This window comes from Macaca thibetana, chromosome 15, assembly GCF_024542745.1.
Source record: "Macaca thibetana thibetana isolate TM-01 chromosome 15, ASM2454274v1, whole genome shotgun sequence".
Taxonomy (NCBI): domain Eukaryota; kingdom Metazoa; phylum Chordata; class Mammalia; order Primates; family Cercopithecidae; genus Macaca; species Macaca thibetana.
In genome coordinates this window covers 4501132-4527859 of record NC_065592.1, presented here as the reverse complement: position 1 = coordinate 4527859, position 26728 = coordinate 4501132, and the positions used below count along the sequence as shown (strand labels likewise).

At 48.4% G+C, this 26728-nt stretch overlaps 2 protein-coding genes and 1 long non-coding RNA gene across 10 annotated transcripts in view; 1 reads left to right on the top strand and 2 right to left on the bottom strand.

Moving 5' to 3' along the window:
* Positions 1–26728, top strand: part of DPH7 (diphthamide biosynthesis 7) — an 807287-nt gene that overhangs the window by 666853 nt on the left and 113706 nt on the right. The gene's annotated exons all lie outside the window — the stretch shown is intronic.
* The window catches only part of EHMT1 (euchromatic histone lysine methyltransferase 1), a 230524-nt gene that overhangs the window by 153659 nt on the left and 50137 nt on the right, over positions 1–26728 (bottom strand). The gene's annotated exons all lie outside the window — the stretch shown is intronic.
* On the bottom strand, positions 19734–25320 carry LOC126937158 (uncharacterized). Of its 2 annotated transcripts, none has more exons than XR_007719663.1 (4): positions 20701–25320; positions 20269–20376; positions 19873–19980; positions 19734–19800 (listed from the first exon to the last, which is right to left on the bottom strand). It is a non-coding gene; the product is annotated as an uncharacterized LOC126937158 (long non-coding RNA). The 2 variants fall into 2 exon arrangements; XR_007719664.1 differs by having other exon boundaries at positions 20737–25320.

The window sequence follows — 26728 nt, the reverse complement described above, 5'->3', positions numbered from 1 at the left end:
CCAATGAAGAATATAAAAATGAAATTTCAAGAACAGTTCCAGGCCGGGCACAACGGCTCACTCCCATAATCCCAGCACTTTGGAAGGCCAAGGCGGGCAGATCACTAGAGGTTAGGAGTTTGAGACCAGCCTGGCCAACATGGTGAAGCCCCGCCACTACTAAAAATACAAAAATTAGCCAGGTGTGGTGGTGCATGCCTGTAATCCCAGTTACTCAGGAGGCTGAGGCAGAATAATCACTTGAACCCGGGAGGTGGAGCTTGCAGTGAGCCGAGATTGTGCCACTGCACTCCAGCCTGGGCAACAGAGCGAGACTCCATCTAAATAAATAAATAAATAAAAATTCCAAACCAAAAATGATACTAAAGAAATAAATTTATCAAAAGAAGTTCAAGCTTGTACAATGAAACTACAAAAAATACTTGAAATAAATTAAAGAAGTTTCAATTAAATAGAAAGACACCCCAGGTTGAAGGATGAGAGACCACACCGTGAAGACGATGACAGGATGACGTGCTCTGACGTTGTCTTTTCAGGCTACTATACCAAACTACCTTCCTGTGGGTGGCACAGACCCAACAGAAATTTATTTGTTTAAGCTCTGCAGGCTCAGAAATCCAAGACCAAGGTGCTGGCAAACTGGGTGTGTGGCCAGGCTCTCGTTTCCGGGCTCACGGCCTGCCATCTTCTTGCTGTGTCCTCGTGTGACGGGAAGGAGTCTCTCCCAAGCCTCTTTTCTAAGGCACTAATCTCATTCATGAAAACTCGGCCTCATGACAGCAGCATCTCCCAAAAGCCTCCCCTGCTAACACTAACACCTTGGTGAGGTAGCATCTTAACATACTAATTGTTATTAATTCAGGCAACAGCACTACCTAAACTGACCCAATGCAGCCCCAAGTAAAATCTCTACTTGCTTGGCTGTTGTTCTTGTTGCCGAAAATGATAAGCTGATCCTAAAATTCATAAGGAAATTCAGAGGGTTCAGATTTCCACAACAACCTGGAAAAAGAAGGATAAAGCTGGAGGACTAACATTTCCCTATTTCAAAACTTAATACACAGCTGCAATAATCAGAACAGTGTGTTACTGGCAAAAAGTCAGACATACACATCAATGGAATTGAATTATGAACCTAGAAATAAGCCCTTACCTTTACAGTATATTGATATTCGACAAGAATAGACCAGGAATTTGGTAAGGAAGAGCTTTCAATGGTGAAAGAATGGTCTCCAACAATGTTGCTGGGGCAACTGGACTACCACATGCAAAAGAATGAAGTTGGGGCAGGGCGCAGTGGCTCATGCCTGTAATCCCAGCACTTTGGGAGGCCGAGGCAGGCAGATCACGAGGTCAGGAGACCGAGACCATCCTGGCTAACACAGTGAAACCCCATCTCTACTAAAAATACAAAAACTTAGCCAGGTGTGGTGGCAGGCGCCTGTAGTCCCAGCTACTCGAGAGGCTGAGGCAGAAGAATGGTGTGGACCCAGGAGGCGGAGCTTGCAGTGAGCCGAGATTGTGCCACTGCACTCCAGCCTGGGCGACAGAGCAAGACTCCATCTCAAAAAAAAGAAAAAAAAAAAGAATGAATTTGGACCCCGACCTCACGCCGTGTATAAAAATTGACTCAGCTGGGCATAGTGGTTCACACCTCTAATCCCAGTGCTCTTAGAGGCCAAACAGCTTGAGGCCAGGAGTTCCAGACCAGCATGGGCAACATGGCAAACCCCAGTCTCTACAAAAAATACAAAGACTAGCTGAGGATGGGGGTGCACACCTGTGGTCCCAGCTACTCAGGAGGCTGAGGTGAAAGGAATGCCTTAGCTCCAGAGGTCAGGGCTGCAGTGAGCCATGACTGCACCACTGCACTCCAGCCTGGGCCACAGAGCTAGACCCCGTCTCAAAAAATTTAAAAATTTAAAAATTTTTTAAACTGCCTCGAAATAGATAAAAAACAAATATGAGGTAAAACTATAAAACTCTTAGAAGAAAACACAGGGGTAAGTCTTCACAACCTTGAGTTAGGCAACAATTTCTTAAATTATGACACCAAAAGCACAAGCAACCAAAGAAAAAACAGATAAATCGGACGTCATCAAAACTAAAAACATCTGTGCTGCAAAGGACACCATCAAGAAACAAAAAGACAAGGAACAAGAGAAAATACTTCCAAGTCATGTATCTGGTAAGGGCCCAGTATCTGGAAAATATAAAGGACTCTTCCAAGTCTGACACAGTGGCTCACACTGTAATCCAGCTACTCAGGAGACTAAACTGGGAGTGCCACCTGAGTCTAAGGGCTGCGGACCAGCCTGGGCAACACAGTGAGATCCCATGACTGACTGACTGACTAAATAAATAAATAAATACTCTTACAACGCAATAAAAAGATAAATTTCAAAATGGGCAAAAGATCTGAATAAACATTTCTCCAAAGATATGCAAACAGCTAATAAATACATGAAAAGATGGCCGACATCATTCATTATGCATTACAGAAATGCAAGTCAAAACCACGATGACATACCACGATGCTCCCGCTAGGAGCTACAATCAACAAAATGGACAGTAAAAAGTGTTGGTGAGGAGTAGAGAAATCTGAACCCTCATGCATTGCTAATGGAAATACAAAATGATGCAGCTACCATGAAAAACTGTTTGTCAGTTTGACCTCGGGAAGTTAAACACAGAATTACCACGTGATCCAGCAATTCCACTCCTAGGTGTACACCCCAAAGAACTGAAAACAGATACTTGCATATACATGTTGGAAGCAGCATTATTCACAAGAGCCAAAAGACAGGAAAAAACTCATGTGCCCATGAACAGAGGAACGGATAAACAAAACAAAGTATATATCCAGGAATGGGTTCTGATACCTGCTACAACATGGATGAATCTTGAAAACCTTATGCTGCATGACATAAGCCAGACACAAAAGGACAAACACTGTATAATTCCACTTACATGAAATACCGGGTTTAAGCAAATTCACAGACAAAAAGTCTATCAGGGGTTCCCAGGGGTTGGGAGGAGGAAGGTAAGAGAAGTTACTGTTTAAGGGGTACAGAGTTTCGGCTTGGGGTGATGAAAATGTTTTGGAAACAGACAATGATGATGGTTACCAATGGCTGTTATGCGACACTGTGAAGGTACTTAATGCCACTTAACAGCACACTTAGAAATGGTTAATGCCACTTAACAGCACACTCAGAAATGGTTAAAGTCATAAAATTTAAGTATATTTTATCACAATAAAAAAACCAGCAAGGGGAAAAAAGATTTAGAGGTACACAAACCAACCTTATAGATGCAATCATAAACTTCTTTAATTTGTGGCTATGAAACCAATGCAATTATTAGAAAGGACTCCTTTAAAAGGAAAAATACAATGTATATGCAACAATTAAAATCAGAAAATAACTTTTGTGGAGTAAAAAATCAGGACATAGCAAAATACCACATATATATTTTAAGCATACACATAAATTTTCTGATGTTGACTAGTTATATCATAATTCAGTAAAAGAATGGCTTTGTACGATGGGTGTGGTGGCTCATGCCTATAATCCCAGCACTTTGGGAGGATGAGGTAGAGATCACCTGAACTCAGCAGTTCAAGAGCAGCCTCGGCAAAGTGGTAAAACCCTGTTTCTACCAAAAATAGAAAAAATTAGCCGGGCCTAGCGACACATACCTGTGGTCCCAGCTACTTGGGAGGCTAAGGGAGGAGGATCGCTTGAGCCTGGGAGGTGGAGGTTGCAGTGAGCCAAGATCGCACCACTGCACTCCAACGTGGGTGACAGAGTGAGACCCCATCTCAAAACAAAAACAAAACAACAACAACAACAACAAAGAATGGCTTTGTAGGAAATACACACTAACGTGTTTAGGAACAAAGGGGCATCTAGGAGGCAACTTTCAAAGGGCTCAAGAAAAACATCTCATTTACCACACTTGCAACTTTTCTATTCAATTATTTCAAAATAAAAACAGTTGGCTGGGCACAGTGGCTCACCGCTGTAATCTCAGCACTTTGGGAGGCCAAGGCGGGCAGACTGCTTGAGTCCAGGAGTTCAAGACCAGCCTGGGCAACATGTCAAAACCTTGTCTCTAACAAAAATACAAAAATTAGCCAGGCGCGGTGGCGCATGCTCCTGCAGTCCCAGCTACTCAAGGGGCTGAAGTGGGAGAATCACCTGAGCCCTGGAGGTCAAGGCTACTGAGCCGTGACTGCAACCACTGCACTCCAGCCTGGGTGACAGAGTGAGGCCCTGTCTCAAAAACAAGCAAAAACAGCAACAAAAAAAAAACAGGATAGAAAAAAAATGAAATACATACAAAACAATATTATACTGCTGACGGGTTCAAGCATATCTAAAAAATTAACGTCAGAGATCTTGAAGGACATACATCAAACTCATCACAACACAAGCTGTGGGGTGGAGAGTGAGGGTAGGTGGGACATTCTGCTTGAATGGGATTTGATTTTGAAAAGATAAACTAGTATCATTGTATGATTTCATTTTTTAATTTACGTAAAGGAAATTAATAGGGAAAAAATAAAAACCACACAGAAGTCAGTTCCTTGAACACTCACGTATGACCTTCCAAACATTTTTCTGTGCAAATATGCTGATAAAGGTATAATTTACACATTTCATATAAATGAGATACTATACATACTGTTAGGCAACCACTTTTCCCTTAACCAGTGTGAGCAAAAAAACCTACATCACAGCCAGTCATGGGGGCACCTGCAGTCTCAGCCGCTTGGGCTGGAGCCATGATGGTGCCACCACACTCCAGCCTGGGCAACAAAACAAGGCCCCATCTCCATTATTAATTCATATACACACACAGTCATTAAATGTTTGGAAGGTTATACATGAACGTTAAAGGAATTGGCTTATGTGTAGTTTTTACTGCCCCCGCCCCCAGCCTTATTAATTCCCTGAGGCACCAGCAGAAATTCTCACTACTATTTAGCCTTATTGTAGCACCAAACAGCAGATCAGCTTTTACCTCAGGGACTTTGATCTCTTGTCTACAAAGGCCATTTTAACAAAGATTCAAATGAGTGTCATATATTCTGTCTCTGAGCTTGTATCCCATAGTAGCAGCTTTACTGATCTGATTTTAATAAAGTCTATTAAATGAGAATGCCTGTCAAACAGTGACCTAACTAATTCATGCAACAGTAAACCTATGTAACAGAAACACAATTTTGGCTTTTATGCTTATTAATGTAACTGAATCTAGTTGTGGAAAGAACTAGAAACTGAAAGAAAAGTGGTGTTCGAAAGTCCTGCGAACCCAGGGTTAAGGCCGGGGCACACAGGCCTTTTCACCTGCCTCTCAGTTCCACCTGGCGCAGCGTGTGGGCGCTCACTCGCACACGCAGGGCAGCCCCCGCAGGCAGCAGACCTGTTCACAGCTGGACTGGAGTTACCCGTCGTCTTAGGGGCCCAGCACTGCCTGTCCAGTAACAGAAACCACATCCTCCCCCGATCTCCAGCCATGGGGCCTGCGGGTCTCAGTGGAGCACTGAGCCTAACAGAGCAGCCACCATCCTCAGGGGGTTCCATGTGAGGCCAGGGACAGCTGATGGACCACAGGGAAGGCGGCACACAGAAGTAAAGCCTCTCCAAGCTCCTTGTCATGTGAGGTGACAAGTGGCCTCTTTAGCAGAAGCTGATCTGAGCTGGTTTCTGCCATCTGGTGAACAGGCCCAGGGTCACACCTCTACCTCAAAGCATCCCGGCGACTAGCACACTCAAGCACAGCCCTGCAACTCTGGCTGCCGGGGAGACGCTCACTACAGCAGCCTCAACTTAGCTAGTTCAGGCTACGTTCAGGCTCGTACAGGCTAAGATTTGAGAAAGATAAAAGTTCTCAATCAAAAAATGACTTCTCAGAAATCATAAATTTTCCATCAAAAATAATAAAATCAGTATTTCCTCACATAACACATAAAGGTTGGTACTGGGGGAAAAAACAACAGTTCACTTGACATTTTTAACTTTTTGAGATTTTCAAGTACTTAATAAAACCGAAACCCAGTGGCTGCTTTATAAAGAGGACAGTTTTGGCCGGGCGCGGTGGCTCACACCTGTAATCCCAGCACTCTGGGAGGCCGAGGCAGCGCATCACGAGGTCAGGAGATCGAGACCATCCTGGCTAACACGGTGAAAACCCGTCTCTACTAAAAATAAAAATTAGCTGGGCGAGGTGGCGGCACCTGTAGTCCCAGCTACTGGGGAGGCTGAGCCAGGAGAATGGCGGGAACCCGGGAGGCGCAGGTTGCATGGCGGGAACCCGGGAGGCGCAGGTTGCAGTGAGCTGAGATCGTGCCACTGCACTCCAGCCTGGGGGACAGAGCGAGACTCCGCCTCAAGAAAAAAAAAAAAAAAAGAGGATGGTTTCAATGTGACGAGAGCTTCCCGCATCAGTGACCCGCCTCACGCTTACATACCAGACCCACTGCAAACTTTCCGGGGAATGAATGAGCACAAGGTCTCACCACACAAACACCTGCGGGGGCACATGGACTTAGCAAAAGTCAGATCTGCTCAAAATACAGGAGGGAAAAGCAGAACAAGTGCGTGCGATCCAGAGGTGCAGGGGAGACTTGGATGCCTCGGCACCGGCTGTGCCTCATGGGAAACTGGAAACAGGAGAGAAAGTGGACGGGCGTGGGAGGTTTCCTGGGGACAAAGGAGGCCTGTGAAGGTATCAGGAAAGCAAACAGATGTGACCTGGACAAGTAGGGAAATTAGGAAATACCAAGGCAGTGAATAATTCTGAATTGCTGGAGAGAAAAAAACAATGTATTCTACTACTACAAATAACGAAGGAATTTTAGTCGAAGCAGTTTTGTACTGTTTCTGTATCAATAATATATTAAGCCAAGTACCTCAGGAACTATAATTATATATTTTATAGGCCAAAAGAATTTGTAGGATGTATAATGCAGATACTACACAATTTTACCAAATCCTGGGGCCTGGAGCTGAATACAATTCTTAGGGTTCCAATGTAATCCCTGCATGCTCAGGTGCTGGTTATAGATACATGGCAAAAACACTGAAAATGTGGCAGATTCCATCACCTGCCGCAGCAGGACAGTTCCCTGGGGACAGAGAACTGAACCACCTGGTTGTCCCTCCTTTCTTGCTTATAGTTCTCAAGAAAAACTGTCCAACGCGCTGGGAATGCAACACCCTGGGATAAGGAGCAGCTGAGAGTGGCCTGGGCTCTGCTCCCGTCCCTCCCACAACAGGGTGTCCTAAAACTCAGTCCAGCGGGTCAGGTGGCCCCCGAGTATAAAACCCAGAATAGAGAGCACTTTTGGGGTCTCCCAACTGCAGTACAACATGGGGCACACACAGATGTGCAGACAAGACCCCGTCCACCCTGGGCGCTTTCCTGAGCCTTGGAGGCCAGATCACCACAAGCCCCGCTGTCCCCTCCTCATCTGTGAGTGACGAGCCTGCTTCACGCAACTCGCACACGAGTGTCCGGCCTCACCAGTCTCATGCAGCGGCCCTGGTGCGGTGTGCGGAGCAGCTTGGGGTTAGGGTCCGCACAGGTGGTGCCCCGCGCACAGTCCACCTTCTTTGCATAGCCCCACGCTGAGGTCTCTCTGGAAGACTGCAGTATCTAATTTCCAACTACCTTCTGCCATGGCTGCTAAGAAAACACGGTGCAGGACCATCTCACAAGGGACAAATGGTACTGATGAAAAACACTGGTATCTCACACAGAACGTGAACAGTACGATCTCTACCTTTTTTCACGGACTATTCCTTCTGGTAAATCTGTACATAATTTATTTCCATGCAAATTATGACCTACTTAATAATTGTTTTTTTTTTTGAGACAGAGTCTGCCTCAGTCGCCCAGGCTGGAGTTCAGTGGCGCAATTTCAGCTCACTGCAACCTCCGTCTCCCAGATTCAAGTGATTCTCCTGCCTCAGCCTCCCAAGTTGCTGGGATTACAGGGATGCATCACCATGCCCGGCTAATTTTGTATTTTTAGTAGAGACAGAGTTTCTCCATGTTGGCCAGGCTGGTCTTGAACTCCTGGCCTCAAGTGATCCACCCGCCTCAGCCTCCCAAAGTGCTGGAATTATGGGCGTGAGCCAGCATACCTGGTCCCACTTGATGCTTTCAATAGCATAAGCAACTAAAAAAAAAAAATCCACAAGACTTTAATGTAGAAACAGGAACACAATACAAGATACAGATACAAGATAAAGGGGCACTGCACATCAGCAGGAAGGGAGAACAATAAAACACTCACTGAGACACTGAGGCAGCTGGCGAAGGACTGGGAGGAGAAGGCCATCAGCATTGCAGATCAGTGAATGAAAGAATTGTAAAACAATAAATCACAAAAACAGCAGGAAAAATACCTGACAGCCCTGAAACAAGGAACTCCTGATTCTAAGCATAATACCAAGGCCAGAAATCACAGAGGAAAAGCTTTACAGATTTAAATACCAAAATATTTCAAACATTTATACGGTAAAAATGAATGAATACACTTTCAAACACAGAAAAAAATATCCAATGTATTTGGCTAAGTACAATAGCTTTACTTACTCTTAACTCTATAAGGAAAGAACTACAAATCAGTTTTTTTTTAAAACAAAGACAACATAAAATGAATTAAAGAGGCATTCCCAAATGGCCAACAGACATATAGGAAAATGCTCAGCCCCATCAGTGCTCATGAATTAGTAAGAGGAGGAGGAAATACCTCCCAGCGCCTTCTGTGAGAACAGCATTACACAGAAAACAAAGGGAACTCCTCCTCAGTCCTCTCACAGCCTCAGACAAAACATCAGCAAATGAATGCAACCGCTTGTCAAGAGGATGCCACACTGAGGACCACCAAGACGTATCCCAGGTGCAAGGCTGCTGGAACCTGAAGACCAATCGCAGCATTCCCCTGATTCGTGGATCTGCCACAGCTTCAGTTACCCACCGTCAACCACAGTCCAAAAATATCAAATGAAAAATTCCAGAAATAAACAACTTCTCAGGTCGGGCACAGTGGCTCACGCCTGTAATACCATCATGGGCGGGCAGATCGCCAAGTCAGGAGTTCGAGACCAGCCTGGCTAACATGGTGAAACCCCGTCTCTACTAAAAGTACAAAACTTAGCCGGGTGTGGTGGCGGGCGCCTGTAGTCCCAGCTACTCAGGAGGCTGAGGCAGGAGAATGGCGGGAACCCGGGAGGTGGAGGTTGCAGTGAGCCGAGATCGCGCCACTGCACTCCAGCCTGGGCAACAGAGCAAGACTCTGTCTCAAAAAAATAAAATAAGATAAAATAAAATAAAATAAACAGCAACTCCTCAGTTTTCAGCTGCACACTGCTCTGAGTAGCATGCTAACTCTCACACTGCCCCATCAGTCCTGCCCGGGATGCGAGTCCTCTCTGTCCCCATGTCCATCCTGTACCCACTGCCCATCATCTCCCTCATCAGATCACAAGGCGACGACCACTGAGTAGAGTGCAGTATATTTTTCCGGGGGTGGGGGGGACATTTATATAAACTTTTACTGTGCCTAATTTATAAACTAAACTTTACCATCGGTATATGTGTCTAAGAGAAAACCTGGTATATAGAGAGTCTAGTACTATCTGTGATTTCAGGCACCAGCCAGGGATCTCAGAAGGCACCGTCCCAGGTGAGGGGGGCTGCCGCAACGCAGCGAGACAGGAACACCAGACAGAACGCCCACGGCTGCACGCAGGGCGCTGACACGGACAGAAGGACAGAAAGCACATGATCGTGACAACGGAGGGAGAAAAAGCATTTCACAAAATTATTTCACAATAAAAAGTTCAACCTGATAAAGGATATCTATGAAAATCTTGTGGTTAATAACTTACTCAGCAGCGTTATGGTGCAAGGCTTAATGCTTCCCCCCAGCGACCGGGAAAAGCCACGGAGGCGCCACTTCCACAGCCTTCAGACACTGTGTTGGGGGCACTAGCAGTGTCATCAGGAGAGAAAAACCAAATAACAAGAAACAAAAATGGCCCATAATCTTACCACCAACAGTCAACATCTTAGTATATCCCTTACAGACTTTTTATATTAATTGGTTATATAATATACTGGTTTTTAATCTATTTTTCCACTAAACTTGATTAAGATTTTGACAACACAATTTTTTTTTTTTTTTTTGAGGCAGAGTCTCGCTCTGTCGCCCAGGCTGGAGTGCAGTGGTGCGATCTCGGCTCACTGCAAGCTCTGCCTCCTGGGTTCACGCCATTCTCCTGCCTCAGCCTCACGAGTAGCTGGGACTACAGGCGCCCGCCACTGCGCCCGGCTAGTTTTTTTTTTTTGTATTTTTAGTAGAGACGGGGTTTCACCGTGTTGGCCAGGATGGTCTCAATCTCCTGATCTCGTGATCCGCCTGCCTCCCAAGGTCCTGGGATTACAGGCGTCAGTCACGGCGCCCAGCTGACAACACTATTTTTTAAAGATACACAACAGTGTTGTGTTATATAGTAACAGCACAATCCACCCAACCAACTCTTTTTGTCAATTAAAAACACCACTGGGGCTGACTCTGTGTACACCCTTCATTAAGAATGTCTAGTCCTGGCGAACACGATGAAACCCCATCTCTACTAAAAATACAAAAAATTAGGCAAGCGAGGTGGCGGGCGCCTGTAGTCCCAGCTACAGGGAGGCTGAGGCAGGAGAATGGCGTGAACCCGGGAGGCGGAGCTTGTAGTGGGCCGAGATCGCGCCACTGCACTCCAGCCTGGGTGACAGGGCAAGACTCCGTCTCAAAAAAAAAAAAAAAAAAAAAAATATCCAGTCCAGCAAGTCCTGGTGGCTCATGCCTATAATCCCAGCACTTTAGGAGGACGAAGTAGGCAGATCCCTGGAGTCCAAGAGTTCAAGACCAGCCTGGGCAAAATGGCAAAACCCCCGTCTCTACAAAAAAACACAAAAGTTAGCCAGGCATGGTGCCACACGCTGTAATCCCAGCTACTTGGGAGGCTTGAGGCAGGAGAATCGTTTAAACCTGGGAGGTGGAGATTGCAGTGAGCAGGGACTGCGCCACTGTACTCCAGCCTGGGCCACAGAGTGAGACTCTGTTTCAAAAACGAAAAAAAGGCCAGGCGTGGTGGCTCATGCCTGTAATCCCAGCACTTTGGGAGATCGAAGCGGGTGGATCACCTGAGGTCAGCAGCTCAAGACCAGCCTGGCCAACATGGTGAAACCCTGTCTCTACTAAAAGTACAAAATTAGCCCGGCGTGGTGGTGGGAGCCTGTAATCCCAGCTATTTGGGAGGCTGAGGCAGGAGAATCACTTGAACCCGGGAGGCAGGGGTTGCAGTGAGCCAAGATCGCACCACTGCACTCCAGCCTGGGTGACAGAGCAAGACTCTGTCTCAAAAATAATAAAAAATTTAAAAATTAAAATAAATTTAAAAAGTAAAAAAGAGAAAATGAACATCATTACTCATGCTCCCTCACACCAACCCCACCTATTGGTCACCAAATTCTATGCCTCCTAAATATTCCATCAAATTCCACTGCTACCTTCTTATTTTAAGCCACATTATTCCTCAAGTCAGTGGTAATAGGAATAATCTAGCAACTCATTTTCTAATTCCAGTCTCTCCCCTTTTCAGTCTAGCATCTATTCTGCAGTTAAAATTATCTTTCTAAAATTGTGACCTTACCATCATCTTCTTTAAAAATTCAGTGGCTTCCCACTGCCCATGGAATCAAGTTCACACTTCATGACAAGGCACAGAAGGAGCTGCAGCAATCTAGGCCAGGCATGCGGCCCCCGGGCCAAATCCAGCCCAGCCTGCTTTCTTACTTCCCACAAGCTAAGAATGAATTTTTTTTTTTTAATTTTTTAAGTTGTAAAAATAAAAAAGAATATGCATCAGAGACCTTATGTGGCCCACAACCCACATACCTGGTCCTTTACAGAAGTTTGCAGATTTCTAACCTAGCCCAACGATTTTCAGGTCAGAAATCCTACGTGCCAGTCACGCCGAGCTACTTAAAATTCCAGCAGCAGTATGGCCCAGACCATCACCCTTCCCCCTGCTTCCCGCGACTCTCCAACTATGCGGCGAGCTTTCTGGGCTCAGATGGCCCTTGCAGCTCATCACAAGGCTGCCTCCCACTTACAGAAGAAGCCCTATTCACCTTTGCAACCCCGGCACCTAGCATGGGCACAAAATACGTATTCTACAACTACTGCAAGAATATACTTTAAGATGATGATTAAATACAAATGGCGGGTTTCACACACCAGGAGGTGGGTCGTACAATCGTAGGCAGACTGCAGGAGGCAAGCCACAGCTACCTGGACTTGCTCTTCAAGACTGGACAGGACACAAAGAAAGAGCGCTGGAGCCAAGAGTCGGGGCATCTGGGGACACTGGACAACAGTGAGATTCTCCGTCAGCCTGCAGAGTGTGGGAGAGCCAGAAAAGGGGACGGAATTCTGAGAGATTTACTGTGGGTTTAATTTATATCATGTTGGTGTTCTTTGATAGGTGCCAGTGAAGAGCACGGTCCTGCTTAATGTCTTTCGGCCCCTGGAATTTGGTCTCAGAACAGGGCTCGATGGAGAGGTTGGCCCTCAGGAGCCCTGGTGCAGGTGGGTCACGCACGCAGCCCCCTCGCCCCGTCACTGCCTGGTAAACAGCAGCATGTGTTATGGTGCTGGTCTTCCAAGCTCGCTGTGCTCCAGGCCCTGTGAGGAATGACTTGGTGTTTTAGAACGTCTCCCTGCCCACCCCGGATCTCCCCACTGCCTCTCTCCACTAACTGCATTTCAACCCGAGTGTGAAAAAAGCAGCTTTAGCTGGTCAGCACCTGTCTGGGCCTCCTGGGCTCTATTTTCCAAGACAACAGATTGTCCTGTCCCCGACCAAGGCCTCAGCCCCCAGGCTCCAGAGAACAGTGCAGCCTGAGGAGGGACCCACAGACCCCCAGACCCCCCTAGTATTGGCTCCGGGAGGCTAAGTAACATATCGATCCATAGAGATGCTATCTTATTGAATTCATAGGAATTTTTTCATTTTCTATCTTTTCAATTCATACATACTCTCACACAATTACCACCATGAAATGATGGGCCTTAACATTTTTCTAACGTGAGAAACAAGTTTTGAGGACACTGAAGAACACTGGCAGCCCCGGCCAGAGCCTCCCTGGGGGCAGGGCCAGTGCCAGGCAGGGCAGCAGCGCAGTTTGGCCAGGAGTTGTCTGGTATAAAGCACAGGCTGGGAGTGCAGGTCTGCGGGAGGACACAGACGTGACCCCCACACACTCCCTGGTGTATTCTCCGGGCCGGAGCTTCATGCTGCCTTCAGCTCAGCCGCCAAGGACACTGCAGCTGGACACGGCTGCCCTGCCTCCCAGGACACCCATCTCCTCTTCTGAACAACATGAGACATTAAAAATAAGGCTGTGCAGAACTTACACACCACAAAAAAAAAGAGAAGCCTATTTCTTTTTTTCTGATCAGAAAAGTAACTTCAGCAACAGTGCTACCAGAAATACAACAAACATAAAAGCAGCAGTCGAGAGTGGGAAGGGACCACAAACCCCTGGGGGTGTGGTGCAGGCCAGCTCTGAGCACCACCGGGCACCCAGACTGGCACACAGGTAAGGGGTGTCCAATAAACACCTGCTGGGAGGCTCCCACACTCTAGATGTCACTCTAAGATGAGACAACCTTGATGCAAAAGGAAGGTAAGGTTCTTTGCTAAGCACTTCAAAGCAGAATCATCTTAAACAGGCAAAAAAGCAACCCGTATAAAACTGTGGTTCCTTCGTTCCCAAGCTGCGTCCAGCCCGGCGTCAGCCTTTGGACTTGGAACAAAGGCACCACCTTGTGGTTAGAAGTGTAAATGCAGACTACATGCAGAAAACCACGAGATACAGTAATATTAACAAATTCTCTGCAATCAGAAAGTTCCTGGTCTATGGAAGACCACATTCCTACTCATGTCAGAGATTCCTTTTTAAATGTCTCCACCACACTGCTCTGTAATACGATTGAGACAGCATGGGAAAACACACACACATTCATAGCTGAATTTCATTCAAAATCCCCATGTTGATAAAAAGACAGTAAAACCTAAGGAGTTGACTATTTTGAAGGATGTGACACAAAAATGTGAAACTTATCCCCAATCAGAACGTCAGCTCTATGAGAGGCAGACACTGGCTGGCTGGTTGGTTCACTGCCGTACTGCGGCAGGCGCTTTGGTTTATGGTAAAACAGCAATTCCCAAACTTTTCGTTCTCAGGACCACGCCACAGTCTAAACAGCAACGAGCACCCCAAAGAGATTTTGTTCATGAGTTATCAGAATGGTACCGAGTTAGTATGACCACGTCAAACTCCCTTTACAAATAACAATAAACTTATTACGTGTTAACATAAAATAACTGCATGAAAATGAACTATTCTTAAACAAAAACAAAAGAGACAAAAGTGATGTGGTTTTACATTTGTACACATACCTTTTCCAGTCGGCAGAGCCAGATGCTCGCACGGCCTGCCGCACGCCCTCTATGGCACCATCACACACCTCGTGCCTGACTCAGCACAGAATGAGAGTGAAAGGTAAATAATTCCTCGCATCTGTACGTAGCTGAAGCCCTGGAAGAATCCTGGGGTCTCTGCACTGTCATGTCTGCTGGACAGGAATGCTGGGGGAGCTTCACTGAGTGGAGGGAGAAGGGGCGCAGCATGAACACAAGGACTAAGGGGCCACGGCCTCTGCGCAGCCACGTGTGGGGGCAAGGCCTGGGCCACAGCACACAGGGTTGGGGTCCTTATTTCATCAGGATTCCAAGTATAGGATTCAGGCCCAGGCGGAGTGGCTGATGCCTGTGACCCCAGCACTTTGGAAGGCCAAGGCTGTGGGAAGCTTGAGCGCAGGGGTTCAAGCTCACCCTGGGCAACACCGCAAAATCCCGCCTCTACAAAACATACCCCAAAAATCAGCTGGGCATGGGGGACACGCCTGCAGTCCCAGCTACTTGAGAGGCTGAGGTGGGAGAATAGCTTGCGCCCGAGAGGCAGAGGTTGCAATGAGCCAAGGTCACGCAACTGCACTCCAGCCTGGACGACAGAGCGAGACTCTGTCTCCAAACAAAAAAGAAGAAAAAAAGAAAAGGATTCAGCTCTTCGGGTCTCTGGGTCGCTTTGTTTTCACACCTTCCAGATTCCTGCTATATATTTTTAAGTGATACGCATTAATCATATGAATTTATATATAAATGAGGGTTTCCATTAATTTTTTCTTACGGTAAAGCTAATACATGCTCTCTGTAAAATTATTATATTACAAAAGATACAAAATCACTGGCAATCCCGCAATTCAGAAATAACCAAGTTAACTTTTTATATTTGTATATTTCCTTCTGCCTTTTTCTTACACTGAATGAAAAAAATTTAACAATTTCAGCTCACTTATTAGCTGTAAAAGGGCTAACAGAATAATTATACAGGGAAACACTAACTATAGGCAAGACACCCTCACTAATCTGTAAGTCAAGCACACAGGGGCCCTGAAAGGTTCAGAGTTCTGACACAGCTCACGGCCTGGGACAGCCCTCTGTTATGTTCAACCACGTGCACAGCGGCTTACCCTGGAACAACAGTCATACAACAGTGGATGATGACAAAGCCAAGCCAAGACCCACAGGCCACGGTGTGGTCACAAGAGGTAGGGCAGCAAGAAAGAGAAAAAGTAGCCTGCATTCCAAGAAAGTCCTCCCAGGATGAAGATGGCGGCAAAGGCAAGTGGACAGAAGATGGAAAGGCAGCTCCGGCTCCTCCTTCCCCTGGACACAGCCCCAGGACAGCGCCAAACCCAGCCAGACCCCAGGGAGGATGCAAAAGGAGGACGGGCAGACAGGCGAGTAGGAACTGGAGCCAGGAGGGACAGGGCCTCAGTGAGGACTGACTGGTTCCCTGGGCTGCTGTGCTGCAGACCTGCCCCCAGAGGGACAGGTGGCCAGGGAAACCAGTCAGAAGAGGGAGGCACAGGTGGGAGACTGAGGAAGTCAGAAGGCAGAAGCACCTGCAAGAAGGGCAAAGAGGAGGGAGGCAGATGGGAAGCCATAAAGGGAGCAGGAGACGGAGCTCGCATGTGGGCGCAGGACACCGGAGTCAGAGGCTGAGCTGCACCCAGCACCGGGGGGAGGAGGGAGGACAGGAGACAGAACTCGCACGTGGGCACAGGACACCAGAGTCAGAGGCTGAGCTGCACCCAGCACTGGGGGGAGGGGGCAGGATAGCAAGGCCCAAGGACGAAGCGAGGACACTACCGGGTCAGGGCAGGAGACGGGACCAGCCAAGGGAGGAAGGCTGACAGAGACCTTAACCAGGATGGTGTTGTTGCCCTGGGGGTGGAGGTGCAAGGTCTGACTAAGGATCTAAGGGAGGATGGGGGAGGATGCACATACCATGAAAAAAACACAAATCTTTGGAGGAGTTTGGCGCAAAGAAGGGCAAAGAACTGACGTGAAGCTGGTGGGAAGCAGGATCAAGAAAAGCTTTTTTCAGCCCAGGCACAGTGGCTCACGCCTGTAATCCCAGCATTTGGGGAGGCCAAGGCAGGCAGATCACTTGAGGCCAAGAGTTCGAGACCAGCCTGGCTGACAAGGTGAAACCTCATCTCTACTAAAAATACAAAAATATTAGCTGGGTATGGTGGCACACATCTGTAAACCCAGCTACTGGGGAGGCTAAGGCAGGAGAATCGCTTGAACCTGGACGGCAGAGGTTGCAGAGCTGAGATTGCGCCACTGCACTCCAGCCCGGGCAACAGAGTGAGACTCCGTCTCCAAAAAAAAAAAAAAGAAAAGCTTTTTGGCCCAGGCATCATGGCACACCTGTAATATCAGCGCTTCCAGAGGCCCAGATGGGAGGATCACTTAAGGCAAGTAGTTCAAGAACAGCCTGGACAAACATATGGAGACCCTGTCTTTTTTTTTTCTTTCTTTTTTTAAAGAAGAGAGAGAAAAAAACAAAAGCAAAGCTTTTTTTACATGGGGACGAAGTTTGTAGGAGAGCGAAAAGTGAAGGTCGGGGAGGGCCCAGGGAAGAGCTGCTGGAGCAGCTGGGGCCCTGGGCAGGCGGTGGGTGGAGTGGGTGAGTGCGTGTGGGGGGCGTCCTTCCAGGGGTCCTCAGTCTGTTCCTGAAGCAGGAGGCCAGGACCCAGCAAGCAATAAGCACTGGGCAAGAAGGGCTCAGGGTGCGAGAGGGAAGACATGAAGGATACATCAAGAACCTACTTCTCAGCTGGGTGCGGTGGCTCACACCTGTAATCTTAGCACTTTGAGAGGCCGAGGCAGGCGGATCACCTAAGGTCAGGAGTTCAAGACCAACCTAGCCAACATGGCGAAATCCTGTCTCCATTAAAATTCAAAAATTAGCTGGGTGTGGTGGTGGACGCCTGTAATGCCACCTACTGGGGAGGCTGAGGCAGAGGTTGCAGTGAGCCAAGAACGCACCACTGCACTCCAGTCGCCTGGGCAACGAGAGGGAAACTACATCTCAAAAAAAAAAAAGAACCTACTTCTCAGCTGGGCGTCAGGGCTCACGCCTGTAATCCCAGTACTTTGGGAGGCAGAGGCAGGTGGACTGCTTGAGGCCAGGAGTTCAAGACCAGCCTGGGCAACATAGCAAGACCCTGTCTCTAATTAAATAAAAAAACAAAATACGAAGAGCCTACTTCTCACCCTGCTCCAGCCACAGCATTTACTGCTTTGGCTACCGCACAGCCTCTCAGCTGATCTCCCTGATGTCACATCCCGCAGGACGGCAGCCTGTGGGAGACGTTGCGGAACCACCATCCTGCCTGGGGCTTGTTGACCACTCAGCCCACGTCTAACAGCCCTACAGCCATCCACTCCCCTTCAGAGCCTTTGCCCTGGCTTTAATCTCGACCCAGAATTCACCCCTCACCTCCTTTAAGTCTCTAGCAAATACCACTTCCACATAAGCAACAACAAACAAATAAATAGGACTTCCATCAAAACTAAAGACTTGTGATTCACTATCAAAAACATGAACAGACAACTCACAAAATGGGAAAAAAATATTTGCAAATCACTACCTGATATGGGACTTGTATCCGTAATACAAAAAGAACTCTTACAACAATTTTAAAAAATTTTTATTAGGCAAAAGATCTGAACAGACATTTCTCCAAAGAACATATATATGGCCACCAAGCACAGAAGACGCTCAACATGACTAATCATCCGAGAAATGCAAATCAAAGCCACAACGAGGCAGGGGCGGTGGCTTAACGCCTGTAATCCCAACACTTTGGGAGGCCAAGGCAGGCGGACCACTTGAGGTCAGGAGTTCAAGACCAGCCTGGCCAACAGAGTGAAATCCCATCTCTACCAAAAATATAAAAATTAAGGCCGGTATGGTGGCTCACACTTGTAATCCCAGGACTTTGGGAGGCCAAGGCAGGCGGATCACCTGAGGTCCGGAGTTAGAGACCAGCCTGACCAACACGGAAAAATCCCATCTCTACTAAAAATACATAATTAGCCGGGCGTGGTGCCGCACGCCTGCATTCCCAGCTACTCGGGAGGCTGAGTCCTCTCGAAGTTATAGTGAGCCAAGATCATGCCACCGCACTCCACTCTGGGTGACAGAGCAAGACTCCAACTCAAAAACAAAATAAAGGCCACAATGAGACCCACTCCACAATCCACCCACTAGGATGGCCATAATCACAAAGATGGACAACAGCAGGTGTTGGTGAGGATGTGGGGAAACTGGAACCCTGTGCAGTGCTGGTGGAAAATAGAATGGTACAGCTACCATTGAAAACAACTCGGCAGAGCCGGGCGCGGTGGCTCACGCCTGTAATCCCAGCACTTTGGGAGGCCGAGGTGGGCGAATCACAAGGTGAAGAGATGGAGACCATCCCGGCCAACATGGTGAAACCCCATCTCTACTAAAAATACAAAAATTAGCCAGGCATGGTGGCACACATGTAGTCCCAGCTACTCAGGAGACTGAGGCAGGAGAATGGCTCAAACCTTGGAGGGAGAGGTTGCAGTGAGCTGAGATCGCACCACTGCACTCCAGCCTGGGCGACACAGCAAGACTCCACCTCAAAAAAAAGAAAAAGAAAACAACTTGGCATTTCCTCCGACGCTTGAAACAGTCACCATATGAGCCCGTTATCCCACGCCCAGGATATCTGAAGAAATGAAAACACAGGTCCACACGAAAACTCATACATGAATGTTCATGGCAGCATCGTCCATAACAGCAAAAAAAAAAAGGAAAACAACCCAACTGTCCATCAGTGGCACCTCCCCCGTGGAGCGTCAACTGTCCATCAGTGGTACCTCCCCCATGGAGCACCAACTGTCCATCAGTGGTACCTCCCCCGTGGAGCACCAACTGTCCATCAGTGGTACTCCCCCCGTGGAGCACCAACTGTCCATCAGTGGTATCCCCCCCATGGAGCACCAACTGTCCATCAGTGGCACCCCCCCCGTGGAGCACCAACTGTCCATCAGTGGCACCTCCCCCATGGAGCACCAACTGTCCATCAGTGGTACCCCCCCCATGGAGCACCAACTGTCCATCAGTGTACCCCCCCGTGGAGCACCAACTGTCCATCAGTGGCACCTCCCCCGTGGAGCGTCAACTGTCCATCAGTGGTACCTCCCCCATGGAGCACCAACTGTCCATCAGTGGTACCTCCCCCGTGGAGCACCAACTGTCCATCAGTGGCACCTCCCCCGTGGAGCGTCAACTGTCCATCAGTGGTACCTCCCCCATGGAGCACCAACTGTCCATCAGTGGTACCTCCCCCGTGGAGCACCAACTGTCCATCAGTGGCACCTCCCCCGTGGAGCGTCAACTGTCCATCAGTGGTACCTCCCCCGTGGAGCACCAACTGTCCATCAGTGGCACCTCCCCCGTGGAGCGTCAACTGTCCATCAGTGGTACCCCCCCCATGGAGCACCAACTGTCCATCAGTGGTCCCCCCCCCCCGTGGAGCACCAACTGTCCATCAGTGGCACCTCCCCCGTGGAGCGTCAACTGTCCATCAGTGGCACCTCCCCCATGGAGCACCAACTGTCCATCAGTGGCACCTCCCCCGTGGAGCGTCAACTGTCCATCAGTGGTACCCCCCCATGGAGCACCAACTGTCCATCAGTGGTACCCCCCCCCGGAGCACCAACTGTCCATCAGTGGCACCTCCCCCGTGGAGCATCAACTGTCCATCAGTGGTACCTCCCCCATGGAGCACCAACTGTCCATCAGTGGTACCCCCCCCGTGGAGCACCAACTGTCCATCAGTGGCACCTCCCCCATGGAGCGTCAACTGTCCATCAGTGGCACCTCCCCCATGGAGCGTCAACTGTCCATCAGTAGCACCTCCCCCGTGGAGCACCAACTGTCCATCAGTGGCACCTCCCCTTGGAGCGTCAACTGTCCATCAGTGGCACCTCCCCCGTGGAGCATCAACTGTCCATCAGTGGTACCCCCCCCCATGGAGCACCAACTGTCCATCAGTGGTACCTCCCCCATGGAGCACCAACTGTCCATCAGTGGTACCTCCCCCATGGAGCACCAACTGTCCATCAGTGGTACCTCCCCCATGGAGCACCAACTGTCCATCAGTGGTACCCCCCCCTTGGAGCACCAACTGTCCATCAGTGGCACCTCCCCCGTGGAGCATCAACTGTCCATCAGTGGCACCTCCCCCGTGGAGCACCAACTGTCCATCAGTGGCAGCTCCCCCGTGGAGCGTCAACTGTCCATCAGTGGCATACCCATCCAGTGGAGTGTTACTCAGCTGTAAAAAGGAATGTGCTGCTGATACACACTACACCACGGCCACGGGTGAGTCCTGAAAACACCAAGTTAAGTGAAAGAGGCCAGGCACGAGAGACAACAGAGAACAGGCAAATTCACAGGGAAGGAAAGCAGATGAGTGGTGGTCAGGGGCTGGGTGGGGTGCTGGGGGCACGGGAAGGAACTGCTAACGGTAAAAGGTTTCTTTTCAGGATGATACAAATGTTCCGGATTTCTGTTCACAAATATACTCAAGTTTCTGGACTAGTAGTTCTGGTATATAGTAAATCATTAATACACAATGGTCGGTGGATGAATAGATGGATGTGGACAGGTGAACGGATGAGTTGGTGGGTAAATAAATGGATGGGTGGGTGGTGAGGTGGACGGTAGACAGTAGGGTGGGTGGGTGTATGTGACAGGTGGTGGGTGGGTGAATGGTGGATGGGTGAATAGAAGGGAGAGGAAGGAGAATGGAGGCGAGGAAGAAAACAGGAGGAGAAGGAAGCAAGGATTTCTCTTCTAGCAGGATCCTGCAAGTCCCAGGTCAGTCAGACTCTCTGGGGTAGACAGCTCCATCAATGCTGACAGCCTGGCACCCAAAGCCATCAGCTCTCCTTGTCTTCTCTATCAGCGTGTCCCTCCTTCCCTTAGTCTTCCTTCACCTACTTCTGCCTCCCCGCTGGTCCTGCCTCTTCTCCAAGGCAGAAAGGAAGAAACGTGTTCTACATCTATGAAGGAGGCGGGAGCTTCCCCTTCACAACACTCTCACTTTTCTTCTTGTAGAAGGTGCAGTCCCTCTCAGAGGTCCTGTGCCATCTGCCACAATCCTAAAAGGTAATTTACCCTGAAGGCAAGAATAATTTGGATAGACTCTTTTCTGGATTCCATGAAACCAAATAAGCAGCATATACTCTAAGACAAATTCCTCTAAGATTTCAGATGTCAAAATGGCCAGACCCATGTGAGAAGCAGCACAACAGCACACCTTTCCTCCCCGAGTTCCCTAAAAAGACAATGCTTTCACTGCAGACATCTTTATTTCAAAAAAACACACCAAAACTTTTACTTTACTTAAATCAACTTTTTCTCTTCAGTTATTTATTATTTTGTCCCCTATTCACAGTGCTTCAAGCAGAAGCCAGAAATCTCTAATGCTAAAATCCACCACCACCCCATCTCTAAAATTATCTTCAAATAAAAAACAAATGTCTACTTAAGCTACAGCCTCCCGGGTCCTGCTTTCCCCATGTCCCAGCCTCTGCCCGTGCCCCAGGGCTGCAGTCACACACCTGCTGCCCATCTCCTTCAAGCCACCCTATCAAAGAGCGGGAAGGAGGGGGAGGAGGAGTAGAGTAAGGCCAGAACCAGCCGATACCTGACCTCCACATGGTCTGGAGAAATGGCTCCTAGAAAAGTACAACATTTTCAACTCCAAAGAGATGAGAACAAATAATCTCTAAGGGTTGAGCTAACCCAGGTGGAGCTGCTAACATTAACCACCGTTAAAATTTACATCACAGGTGTTCAAAAACATTCCTGCATCAGCACATTTGCATACCTGGTTAAACAGTTCCTCTCAGAACCACTACCCAAAACAGTGCCAATTTCCAGTGCACAGCATCCCACAGATGCCACTGCTGCTGGGGACACGTGAGCGATGGCACTGCCCGGGCTCACTGAGTGGCCTCCACCGCGATTCAAGGGCAGGCACAAAGGAACGCCCTATCGTTCCCTCGTCCTCCTCATGCTGTGCGCTGAGCTGGAGTTTCCTCAGAGCTAGGAGAGAAGCTACCATCCCCCACCCTTTTGTTCGAAGAATACGGTTCTAGAACAGGCAGCTATGAACCAATCTGCTCTAATCCTGTTATTTACAATTAATTAATTAATTAAAACACAGCCCTCCTCACTAGGTCTCTCCCCAAGATGTGCCCAGCACTTGCTTGAGCAATGTCTTATTTTCTGTGGAATTGTTTAGAAAATCCAAGTGGAGACTCTGCTGCCTCTCTACCCTCCTCATCATTCCACGGAAAATGGAGTCTCCCAATGAACACGCAGACAGGATCATCATACAGCCCACATGTGTGGACGGGGACGACACAGGCTCTGAGGGGGGAGACTATGTTCCCAGCTCTCCTGATGAGTGGTCAATGCCATTCTCACATCCCGGGCGGACAGTTTTCCCTTTCTGCAGCCTGCATGGCACAGAGCCAGCTGCACAGTGGCACGGCCAGCCCTTGCCCTGCACAGCCTGGCCTCGGGTCCCAGGTCCCTGTTCACCTGGCAGTGTCGTCCCTTCCCAGCCTCACCACTGAGGCTGCCATGGGGGCAGGTAGGAGAATAAAACAGGAAAACACTGCTAGTCAGCAAAAAAAGTTCACGCACGCGCTTTATAAATGTTCAAACAAGAGAAAAAGTCCTGGTTTGTCATCAGCATAACTGAAAAAGGTCAGAGTTCCTCCTGCTACCAGCAAATGCGGAACGGGCTTCAGCTGTTCTCAGTACCCTGAGTTGGAGGGGCACTTCCCGTCCCACTCCCAAGAAAGCGCACGTGGTGGGCGACCAGAGAGCAAAACAGGGTTATTCTGGCAGGGAAGGAGCACAGCGAACAAGGAGGTGTCCCCACCATCGCAGCAAGCGTCCCTGCTCTGCAGGCCCTGACCTGGGCCTAGAAGCACCAATGTAAAAGAAAGAGGGATTAAGCAAAGGAAAAAAAGTACCAAATACCACGTCTCTTGCTTGTACCCCATCACTTTTTTCCTCCCGTCTTAGTGCAATTGTTGACTGCGGCCAACTGCAGAGAAATCGCAGTAGCCCAGCTCGGCGGCTCCCTCTGAAGGCTCCACGCACTGGGCATGCTCCAGAGCCATCTCACGAAATGGAGGCAGCCCCAGCGGCAGGATTCCAGAGCTGCACGCGGCCGCCCAGGCACCTCCAGGCCTCCTTGGAAGCCGTTTAAACCCTGGCATTCACAACCATTTGAAAACAATCTGAGTGTTCTCGGATGGAAACTGTTTAACCAGACATTTATTGTTTCACCCTAAAATGTGAAGGGTTCTTCCCAGAAACCATCAACACAGCTCATCCCAAAAGCAAGCACTGCTCGGAGGGCCTCTCGGGATTCGCTCTACTGAAAAAACACTAACCAAAACCTAGACATGGAGTCTGGCGAGCAGCCCTGTCACAGGAGCTCAACTCACAGAGACGTTTTACCTCTAGGCCAAGAGCCCACAACATGACCGTGGGCAGGAAAGCAAACGGAAAACACCAGCTCGCAATGCACACCTCCCACCGGAGCTCCTGTCCCACGGCCAAGCATACCAGGGTGGGTCTCAGGGCAATGCTTCTGCCACAGGAGTAGCTCCAGGACGCACCTGCCTGGCGCAGGCTCAGCATAGCAGCCCCCCCACACTCAGGCTGCTCCCAAACATCACCTCCCGTGTCCACCCCAGCTCCAAATTTCTCACAGGCAGAGACCCTCATACAGCTATGCCAGCTTTCCAATCAAGACCAAGTTGTAGCTCTTAATACAAAACAATAAATATTTGAAGTCCTTTTTCCATAAAAATAGGGAATATTTTTTCAAATAGTGTATTCAGGTTCCATGCAGACTGCAAACTAAAAGCACAAATATTATTTTCTATTTTTAAGGTCACATGACAGTAAATAATACTAACCCTTCTCTATAAATGCTACTCTGTAACTCCCACACTTTCTGGTACAATATCAGTGTTGACTGCCCAAGAGTTGCAAAGTGGGTGGTCCAACGGAGCTGGGCCCGCAAGCTGTGCTTACCAGCCAGGGAGGAGACACGCCAACAAAACACCAAGTCCGAAAAGCGATGCAAGTGATTCCTCTTTAAGTACACAGGTTCCACCCAGCCAAGAGCAAACAACCCAGACATGGGACTCCAAGTTCAAATGCAGAAAACACAATGTCAACAGATCCATCTTAAGGCAACAGAGCATGGTCATTTACAAACCTATCTGCAGCCCGCACAGAAACAGAAGAGAATCCTGCCCTCCACCTCGGCTCCCTTTCCCATATGGACAAAGAACAGAGAAGGCAAACTAAGGGAAATAAATGCATATGACTAATAAAAACAAATGCAACTGAAAATACATTTAAAGCAACAAAGACACCATTTTTCCACTTATTGAATTGGCAAAAAAAAAAAAGTCTGTTAATAAGAGTATCGGGCAGGCGCAATGGCTCACACCTGTAATCCCAGCACTTTGGGAGGCGGAGGGGGCAGATTGCCTGAGCTCAGGAGTTTGAGACCAGCCTGGCCAACATGGTGAAACCCAGTCTCCACTAAAAATACAAAAATTAGCCGAGCGTGGTGGCGGGCGCCTGTACTCCCAGCTACTCAGGAGGCTGAGGTTGCAGTGAGCAGAGATCACACCACTGCACTCCAGCCTGGATGACAGAGCAAGACTCAGTCTCCAAAAAAAAAAAGAGAGTATGGATAAACAGGCAATTCTCATTTCATAAAATCTCTCTGGGGGCAACTTGGCAATAGTTATCAAATTTTAAAGACAAACATACCACCAGGCTCAGTGGCATGCACCTGTAGTCCCAGCTACTTGGGAGACTGGGGCAGGAGGACCACCTGAGCCCAGGAGTCCAAGGCCAGCCTGGGCCACACAACGAGAACTCCATCTCTTAAAACAAAAAAAAGTGGCCGGGCGCAGTGGCTCAAGCCTGTAATCCCAGCACTTTGGGAGGCTGAGACGGGCAGATCACGAGGTCAGGAGATTGAGACCATCCTGGCTAACACGGTGAAACCCCGTCTCTACTAAAAAATACAAAAAAAGTAGCCGGGCAAGGTGGCGGGCGCCTGTAGTCCCAGCTACTCGGGAGGCTGAGGCAGGAGAATGGCGGGAACCCAGGAGGCGGAGCTTACAGTGAGTTGAGATCCGGCCACAGCACTCCAGCCTGGGCGACAGAGCGAGACTCCGTCTCAAAAAAAAAAAAAAAAAAAAAGGGACATACCCCCTAGTTGAGCAGTTCTCCATTGGTAGTATAATTTTACTTATATAAAATCTGTAAAATGTATAATCTGTAAGATAAATTTTTGCAGAAATTATGCATATATTACGTAGTGCTTGTTATAATAATAATACACAGTACATATAATACTAATAATGGTATATGTGTAGCTTACTCTACAGATATACTAGCAAAAGTTCCCCAGATCACAGGGAACAAGGACATGCATTCAGCCTTCTCTCCAGGTGAGAGGGTCTGAGTGCCCACCCACAGAAGGCCAGTTATAGACAGTTACTCCCCTACAAGGGAATATCCAAAAGCTCTCACAGAGGGTAAGAAAAGGCCGGTGTGCTCGCATGGGAAATCACAGTGGCCACAGGGAGGGCAGAACAGGGTGTCTATGATACCAAGACTCGTGTCAGAGAACAGAAAGATGCTGGTATGTGCACAGCCATCTTTCTGGAAGGAATCGTGAGAAATTATTAATAGTGTGACATGTTAATTAAGATTAAGAGCAGAAAGGGAGATGGGAAGTCTTTTACTCTGCACTATGCACCTTTTCTTACTCTTGAGTTTATGTTACTTTTTCTTTCTCCTTGTGGACCTCGAGTGTGCCGAGGATTCTGAGCAATCCACTCTAGCACGCAGGATGCGGCCACCACTGCTCCACGCTGCTCTGCACCTGGTCAGCTATTTTTCATCACGCAGTGAGCACCCATTAACCCACCACTCACAAAAAAAATTAGGATCTTGTCAAGATTCGATGCCTAACCAGCATATGGCCCTCACCACCCCATCACTGCTGCCTCTTCCCGCTCAAGCCAACTATCAGAACAAGACCCATAGGCTGTAGCTTCAAAGAAGAAAG